Raw genomic sequence first — 8,949 nt, 5'->3', positions numbered from 1 at the left:
CCTTCACTAGTGAACTCGTAGCATCAATTAATGAAAAATACATTTTGACCGCCCAAACGTAACATCCAAGGCAGCATTTTTTGTGTGTGTGTGTGAAGACTAATAAGCTACATTTAAAAGCTAGTCACATGCATAACCGTTAAGCAGCTAATTAATGATGAATATGCTGCTCATAAATCACTTCCTAGAAATTCATATCTCTGCATGTTCAGCAATATGCTATTAAATCCTCACCGTCTTGAATTAAAAAAAAAAAAAAAAAAGCAGCCAGAATGTGAAATCCGTTCTGATCTAGTGGTAGGGCTGGAGTTGATAAAACTTTAAATGAATGTCAGTCACGGGTTGCATTAACTAGCGCTGTGAATTCCAGTTCTTCAAGTGTCTCATTGAATGAAGCAGCCATTTTTTTCCTTTTTTTTAATAGTGGTGTCAAGATGAGAAGAAATTCTGCGCTAATTTGATTGCTGAAAGAGGTGTTCTGTCAAGTTAAACCTCGGCAAACTCTGTGACATTACAGTGCTTAACCAACCTCGTGGAGATGCCATTAGAATAAGATTAATTCTGTTTGAAATTTAAGATTCCGCATTTAAGTACTTCACGATGCCATATTGGTCTGTGTGTGTGCATTATATATATATATATATATATATATATATATATATATATATATATATATATATATATATATATATATATATATATATATATATATATATAATGGAAATACATGGAAAAGCTCTTCATTATGGAATTGACATTTATCTTATAAGTGTCATTGCGAATGCAACATAAACACATTGATTGCTTACTCTGTGAGTGTGAACTTAATGTCATCAAAATACACACATAGGTGACGTCTCCATAAACAATACAAATGCCATCAAAAAAACAACCGCTATAAATGTAAGCTACATTAAACGCATAGAACATTAAATTGCAGTTAACTATCCTACATAACAGGTTTTAACATTTCCAAATGAGCAAAATAATTGCAGATGGCGGTCAGTAGAGTAATGTGGAGGAAACTCTCATTCAAGTCAGTGGGGGAAAGAGTCAGCCCAGGCAACTGAACACATTGTGGTTTTTTTCATGTCACTGTTAACATAAACAAGTGAATATGATGAATACAATAATCAAGTGATATGTTTCACTAGAATTGTAGTTGGAAATGAAAACAATAAAAATACAAATAACTAGATAAAGGCAATAAATCCAAATTGGGCACTTGAACCTGCAGTATAAATCTAGCCTAAGGTCAAAATCAAATCAGTATACTTTACAGTATATTCTTTTAGTTCTCATTTCTATTCTGTATATTAGCTGAAGTGGATTTATTTTCCTGGTTATGAATTATTTTCCAAAGAGGAAATGGTTTTATCTAAGCTTCTTATTTGGTGAAGAAGAAACATATAATAATAATAATAATAATAATAATAATAATAATAATAATAATAATAATAATAATAATAATAATAATAATAGTTAAAAATAAACAAATACATAAATAATAATAATAAAAACAACACTAGGGACTGAACCGAGCACTCACCCTCAAGGTAACACCAGACTGCCACTAATTTTTAATTACCACAGTTTGGAGGCTGCACGAACGCCAAATAACTAATTGTTCTCTATCCAATGTATTAATTAATAAATCAATAATACAAGAATATTGATTTTAAAATACATCTGAACCAAGGGAAAGTAGTTGAGCGCTTCATTCAGGTGTACCGAATGTTGTGGCCTATGGGCTCAGCAACACAAAGTTGACTTCAGCACCAAGGACAGCTACCACTATCTTTTTTTTTTTCACTCCCTCTTGACTTCCTACGTTGCTTGTTAACACGTGTCATGTTCAGACGTTCTAGCTCACGTTGCTGCTAAAGTACACACAGCCCACGCGTGTCACAGGAGTGTGACTCCTAGCCGCCTCCTCAACTTCTCACACCTTCTGCTTTCTGGATCTCTGATTAGTTAGCCACGCAGCGCCACCTCGACGTTTTGAAGCGAGTCAAATTTATGGAGTTGGACCAAAATTTTCAATGAAATGACTGACTTGAAAGTTAAAAAAAAAAATGGTAGTTTAGTATATTAGCACACCTCACCAAACTTGACTTCAGCCAGCATCATGGGAATCTGGATGTGTCTTTTTTTTTTTTTTTTTTTCAATTTGCAAAGCTTTCATTAGTACCTTCTGTAACTGGTGTGGTGCATTTAAGTCCATGTGTTTGCGCAGTATGATAAATGAATTTTCAGCTGGACCCGGACCAACTTTTTGAGAACAAACAAATTTGGATCCTGTGATGTGTGTCATGCGTTTGATTCCGTTCACCTGTTTGTAATGTTCGACAAAAAGGAGCAGTGAATGAAAATGTAGACTGCTACATTTGCTTCTCATGCTAACTGTTTTGAAAGAACACTGAGAACATTTTGTGAACAAAGGACTTTTGATAAGGACTATCTGTGAATGGCGTGGTGCATTTGACTCCACCTGTTGGTGCTGTTTGACAAAAAGGAATGCTGAGTAAATATGTAGACTGCTAAGTTAGCACCCCGCGCTACCCAGTAGTTAATTAGCAACTGACATGGATTTGTAAAGTATGTGATGGTTCTCATACATTTGAGTATCTTAATTAGTAGACTGTCAACCGGAGGACGGATTTGAAGGCCACATGACGTAACGTTGGTGTCCAAATTCACACGGCCCTTCACAAATCTGCCCTGAGCGAACGCTGCTCCGAGCACACTTTCGTAGCCTACATTCCTACATTGCCGCCATCTTACGGCGCTATAAAAGATAGTCAACCGAGAGTCGCTAAGCCTGTCCAAATTCGCAGTGGTGCATGTGGTCCACGGAGGCTACATGATGAGGAGCCTTCGAAGGACACAGCGTATGAATTTGGACATAGCTTATCCCTTTGTGCGTGTGTCCTTACGTTAACTTATAATGCGAAATGCTGGTGTTTTGTATTTGCAATCTTCTTTATTTACAATATCTACTACATATTCATAATACATTGCACTAGCTAGTTAGCTTGATAGGACTCAGCCAGAGCCAGTATTGATCAGCTTTTGTTGTTGTTGTTGTTAGCAAATGACTTTTATAGTGTTTGGATCTTGTTCTTGACTCTTCATCTGTTTGTGCTGTTTGATAAGAGGAAGTCCTGAGTGAACATGTGGTCTGCTACTTTCGCTTCTTGCAGTTGCTGCTGGCTAACTTTACAGGATTCTCAGCCAGCGTGTGCATTGACCGGTAGTTTGCAAACAAATGCATTCTATGATTGGAGTTCTGCATTTAAGTCCATCGCTTTGTACTGTTTATCAAGCGGGAGCACCGAGTGAAAATATACTTGTACCGTCAGATTTTTGTGCAAATAATAGTCCTATCAAGTCCTAGCTTGATAGGACTATTATTTGGATCTGACTGGGATTTGAGACCATCTGTTGGTGCCGTTTGATAAAAATCAACACTCAACAAACATGGCAATGTTACATCTGACTGCTTTGCTGCTATTTGCTGATTACTTGTCTCCAAAAGGCACTGTTAGATGTGATGTTTTTACATCAAATTAGTGGTTACATATTTATTGGATTTTTTTCCCATCCCTGCAACAATGTTGAAAGTGGAATGGACAGCATATTTGTAACATAGAATGCACAGATTATTCCAATGACTGAGTATCTGTATGAACATTATTTTTTTCCCCAGCTGTACTAGGACAACATACCCAACCATATACCATACGGTTCTTGTCCTCATCCACCCTAAGCATTAAGCACCCACCCCTCCCTTTGGTTACCTCATCCGGTCCGCACCCCCCACATCCCCTCCTCCTTTGCCGTCTGCATGGACCCTCCCCCTTTTTTCTCGCCTCCAGTCTGAGCACCACAGCCTCCTCTCCCTCCCACCCTGCACATCACACGCACACACACCTTCTCCAACCGCAAAGCCCGCCGCTGTGTGACAGGAAGCCACAGGAACGACATAGACCCAGCAAGTAACACGCACACACACGCACACACTAAGAGAGCTCCTTCCTGACGGACTTTCTTCTTCTTCTTCTCATTCTGTGTGCACTATAGCGACCGAGCCTGGATTTCCTCCCCCCCCCCCCGAGCATGAAAAGGATTGCCAGGATTGCCCAATTAGCCGCAATCCAGCATCAGCAGCAGCAGCAGAAGCATCGTCGTCGCCGAGCACCGGATGCTCCAGCAGAAGTTGTTGGCCGCGCAAGTCACACGGGGGGGACGAGACTCGGAGGGGAGCGTCTGATTTAGGTGAGTGGTGCTTGCGTGCGTGCGTGCGTGCTCCTTGTATGCATGCATGCGTGCGTGGTCAGCATTGTTATTGTGGAGTGCAGTGAGCGCTGATTTTTAAGACATTTTACACAGATGACTTGAGTGTATCCATGTTTCTCGGACCGATTTTCATTCCCCACACGTGTGCCGCATCTCTGTTACTGGATATGGAAAAAGTATGCTTCCTGTAAACTATGCATATCCTGTTAGAAATTGGGTGAAAGCCAATCTGATGGATGGTTATGTGATTATACATATATGTATGTTTGTATTTGTGTGTGTGAGGTAAGCACGAGAGTCTAAATGGCGCGTGTGTGTTCTAGTTTTTGTAGTCGTGTGAGCGAGCAGCAAGTTTCAAAACGTCTCACCCTGCACACAAAACAGACCAAGGACATTTTTGATCAATGCACACTCTCCTACTTCAGGATGAGGGTTAATTCTGCTGGTTTACCTTTAAGAGAAATACATAAGTAGAATCTATCTAAAAACAAAAACAAATATATCTTTTTTCAGGTATTATTATTATGTTTGAATAAGTCAAACAAACAAACAAAAAAAAAACCCAGCTGAACTATAACCCAGCATGTCACTAGAAAGTTGTCTCACCCAAAAGTTTACCTTGATCGTGCTGTTCCACCGGCTCACTGCGAGGGGAGCTCATGCTCTTTTCCACTAAAGGTGTCAGGCTTCTAGCCCAAGGCGAGATGGCTGCTAATGATCCTTCGATATCAACTCCGCAGAATCGGCTTCTGTTGGGAAAAATGGGTCCCTGAAGCGATTCCAGACTTGAGTTGCAGCCTCCCGCCTTCTTTTTCATGTCGCATGAGACGGCATTATATTTACAGCAGAGTAAAAACATTCTGTGATTATTTTTTGGCCTCTCTCCAGCTGCAAACTCGCTGCCTTATAGTCGCAATGCCTCATTCGATTTGGCGGCCTTTTCATTTGCAAACTGCTGTGATTGTGTTCACAAGGATCCCCGTGTCACGAAAATGCCAGCATTAGCTTTAAGCTGTATTTGCATCGTGGCTTTTAGATGACCCAGTGTAGATGGTTTCTTTCAAGGAATGTTGTCAGTGCTGGTCAGTGGTGATTTTAGAGCAGGGTGCGTGTTCAAGCTTAAAACCAAGTCTGAATTAAAGCTGTTAGCAGCAATGAATGATCCCTCGTGCATACTTTTTTCTGGCAAAGCCTCAAAATGATCGCCAAACTTTGACATTCATTTTGACTAATTCCCCAGTCTGGGTTCATCAAAGTATGAGCTGTGAATTCACCCAAAATGGCTGCTTCAAATTAGAGGTATCAAAATTAATCCATTATTCAAAAACTAATCGATGATCAAGTTGAGGTCTAAAACTATTTTAATAGTTGCATAATCGTTACGAGCCATTGTTTAACTTAAAATTGTCAAATCCTCTGATTTCAGCCTCTCAACGGTAATTATTAAATGATTTCTGTAGTTCGTCATCAAAGCAGACTAATTATCTTTTGTGTTCAATCAAAATAAGACATCTGCAAACATCTGATTTTACTTTGGAAAACATTGACCAAACCAGTAACTGAATCACTTTCAAAAAGATCGGTGAGTAGGATGAGTGAGTGGTTTACTGTTGTTGAGTTGTGTTTTCAAATCACTAAACAATCCCAACTAAATAACAATCATTAGTGAATAAACAGTAATCAGGTAAAACAATGTTTTAATACACTTTAATGCAAAATAAAAGGTTATCAATGCAATAATCAATAGCATAATCAATTTTTAAAATATTTGATGGTGACAGCCAGAGATGGGCTCCTTTCCCTGTTTTGCTGGTTCGTCCTCTGTCCTCAACCTGGGCACCCTTCCGTCATCATCTCTCCGTTCTTATTCATAAAAACAATCGTCCTCCGCACCCGTCCGCCCCCTCCTTTTAAAGCGCTTCTACCCTTACACCCCCCCCCCCAAAAAAAAAAATGCATGACGGGGAGCAAAGGGATAAGCCATGTACTAAATGTTAACAAAACAAAATTGCGACCCACCCAGTGAAATGGGTGTCCTGTGGCCTAATCCATGGTATTACATGTGTTTACCCACTAGAGGGCAGACTATGCCTGTGAGTGCAATTTTACTGCAGGGAGCGCACATGAAAAAGAAAAAAAAAAAAGGACCCCAGCGTTGTGCAGGCAGTTAATAAAGGCGACTCCGTGGTATCGCAGAAGGGAACAGTGGTCTTTCTTTTTAAAAGAACACAGCACAACACGTGACTATTACAGGGACGGATGAAAACTCTCTTCCGTTATTGCTTAGTCTGTCCTTTTTAAAAAAAAACGTATTGTCCTCTGTCCACAAAGTGGGCGTCCGTCCGGGACGGATGGACCGCTCCGTCCCTGGGACGGAATGCCCATCTTGCTGATTATTCGAGTAAGTAAAATACTGTGTGCATGATGTATTGTAAAGAGTGGATTAAACGGAGGATCTTTACATGTATAATTTTAAATATTAATCATATTTCATCTGTATATTGTCATCTTTTTTTTATGTTTTCCTTTTCGTTCAACCGCAGCAGTAGTTTTAATTATCTCTAACAAAACTTTAGCGTACTTTCTCATGTCACCAGCAAGAGGGACTGAGACATAATAACCTCAGTTGAACTAAAGATTTAGCCAGCGTATGAATAATTTTAGGGTGTGAAGAATCTCACTCTGGTAGTTAATTGCAGCTATGCACGCCATTCAAGTAAAAAGGCGGTTTGAAAACTGAAGTCTGTGCCGAGCCTTTTGGGAGCCCGGGCAGGAGCAGAAAATTATCACAATAGAGACGTTTTAGTTTTATAAATTTTTGAGACTTCCACAGTGCGCTATTGCTCGTCTGAAGAGTCAGATATGGTCCCCCTCTCTCTCTTTTTTTTTTCCACTTTCTGCAGCTATAGCCTTGTTCATTCTCCCTTCAAAGTAGGCAACACCTCTTAGAGAGCAGCATTTGCATTCGTTACAGCTGCCCCCAAAGCCCTAAATGAACAATGAACTTGCAATAGAAATAGTTGCACTTCGTTACGTACTACCACAAAACACATCGATCCAAAAGCTCTTTTTCTTCTAAATGCATAAAAAGTGGTGTTCCTCGCTTGAATGGTGCCCTGTGTGAGACCCCCATTTGGCACCTACCCAGCCCCCCGCCCACACCAACAAACACACAGACACACACACACACACACACACACACACACACTGATGAAAAACACACTGAGGCATACCGTGAAATGGTAAAATCCATTAAATAAAAAAATATAACCCAGCAAGAGCAAATAATAATTGGAATTAAGGCAAAAAACGGAATTTTTTAAAAATGCAGCTCTTATACTACATAAATCAAAATTAACTCAAATGTACCTAATTGTAATTTATGTATTCCCTGTGTGATAACTTCACTTTAGGTTGAGGATTGGATTGTTATATTAAATGCCTAACCATCTTTTGTAACGATATGGGAAGTAGTCAGGAATTTCAGGATTGTCAAAATAATGGCCAACAAGTACACAGAACAACTACTGCACAACACAAACAACAATAATAAAACCCGAAATCAGCTCCCAACTATTTACAAATGTCTTTTCACAAATGCGTTTTCCCTAACGCTAAATTGAAGTTGCACGACATCAGGCCTGGCAGCGATTGGGAGCTATATGTCAACATAGGTGTTATTTGTTGTTCCCCGTAGTAATAGTTGTAGTTGCGCCTGAGTTTTTGTCGTTCCCGATTGCAGTAGTAGTGTTTGTATGCGTGTTTTACATATTGTGTATTTGTTATGTGCCGTGGTGTCATTTTGTTTCATGACCGCCTTGTTGGTTTCTAGTCAGGATACAAAAATAACAGCGCATTCATTCTGGGTAAGTTCATTCAGCATAGTCCATCACCGTGCATTTCTCCCTGTGTTCGTGCAAAAATTTCCCATGGGCAACGTCGATGTATCGGGCCACTCTTTATCACATTGGGGAACGACTCCCCGTGGCTCATCCTTTTTTTGGTGGGCGGGGAGTGGGGACCCCATCTTGATGTCAAAGTTGAGCATCAGACGCTATAGTGGATGCAAAATGTGTGCGATGCTTTTAAGAGTGCAATATCGGAATATACGTATGTGACTGTGCGCACGTTGGACTTTAAAATCATGAGGTATGGCATGCTTTTGCAACACCTCATTTTTAATTGTGTGGAACTAGCCAACCAATCAAGATGAATGATAATGCTTATTCAATTAATGCCAAATGTAACACCTTCTGGTCTCGATTGTTATCCAGCTGAACTTCATAAGCCCAAAGCCTAATTGGCCGCTGCGTTCACCTGATATGGACCACAAGACTTTAGGTATTAGGTTGAGCCTTTTATGCATTAATTATCCACGATGATCGGATGTAGCCTCTTTATACAGTACATAGTTCATAGTTGCAATCACAATTTCAAATGTAGAAAGACTAAGGAGGTTGTAATTTGGCCTTGGTTATGCGGATGAGTCAGTGATATCAACTCACTTGCCAATTAATTAGGGATGTAAAAATAATGCCATTAATCCTGCCTTCATGAGGCTTTTAATCATTTTTTTTCTCTTTAATGAAACGTTTCCACAGAGGTGTGTGGTTATTTTAATTCTTACTTTGGGAGCTGTAATTTGCCAGT

The 8,949-nt window shown here is 39.8% G+C and overlaps 1 protein-coding gene across 1 annotated transcript in view; it reads left to right on the top strand.

The window, feature by feature from the left end:
• Positions 1-3,845: 3,845 nt before the first annotated feature.
• The window catches only part of brinp1 (bone morphogenetic protein/retinoic acid inducible neural-specific 1), a 152,852-nt gene continuing 147,748 nt past the window's right edge, over positions 3,846-8,949 (top strand). Inside the window, exons 1-2 of the mRNA XM_086053829.1 lie at positions 3,846-3,994; positions 4,084-4,278. The gene's annotated coding sequence lies outside the window, so the exon portion shown is untranslated. The remainder of the gene's footprint in view (positions 3,995-4,083; positions 4,279-8,949) is intronic.

Source organism: Filicampus tigris, chromosome 15 (assembly GCF_054856515.1).
Source record: "Filicampus tigris isolate MCC_2025a chromosome 15, RoL_Ftig_1.0, whole genome shotgun sequence".
NCBI classification, from domain to species: domain Eukaryota; kingdom Metazoa; phylum Chordata; class Actinopteri; order Syngnathiformes; family Syngnathidae; genus Filicampus; species Filicampus tigris.
This window is presented reverse-complemented; position numbering and strand designations above follow the sequence as displayed.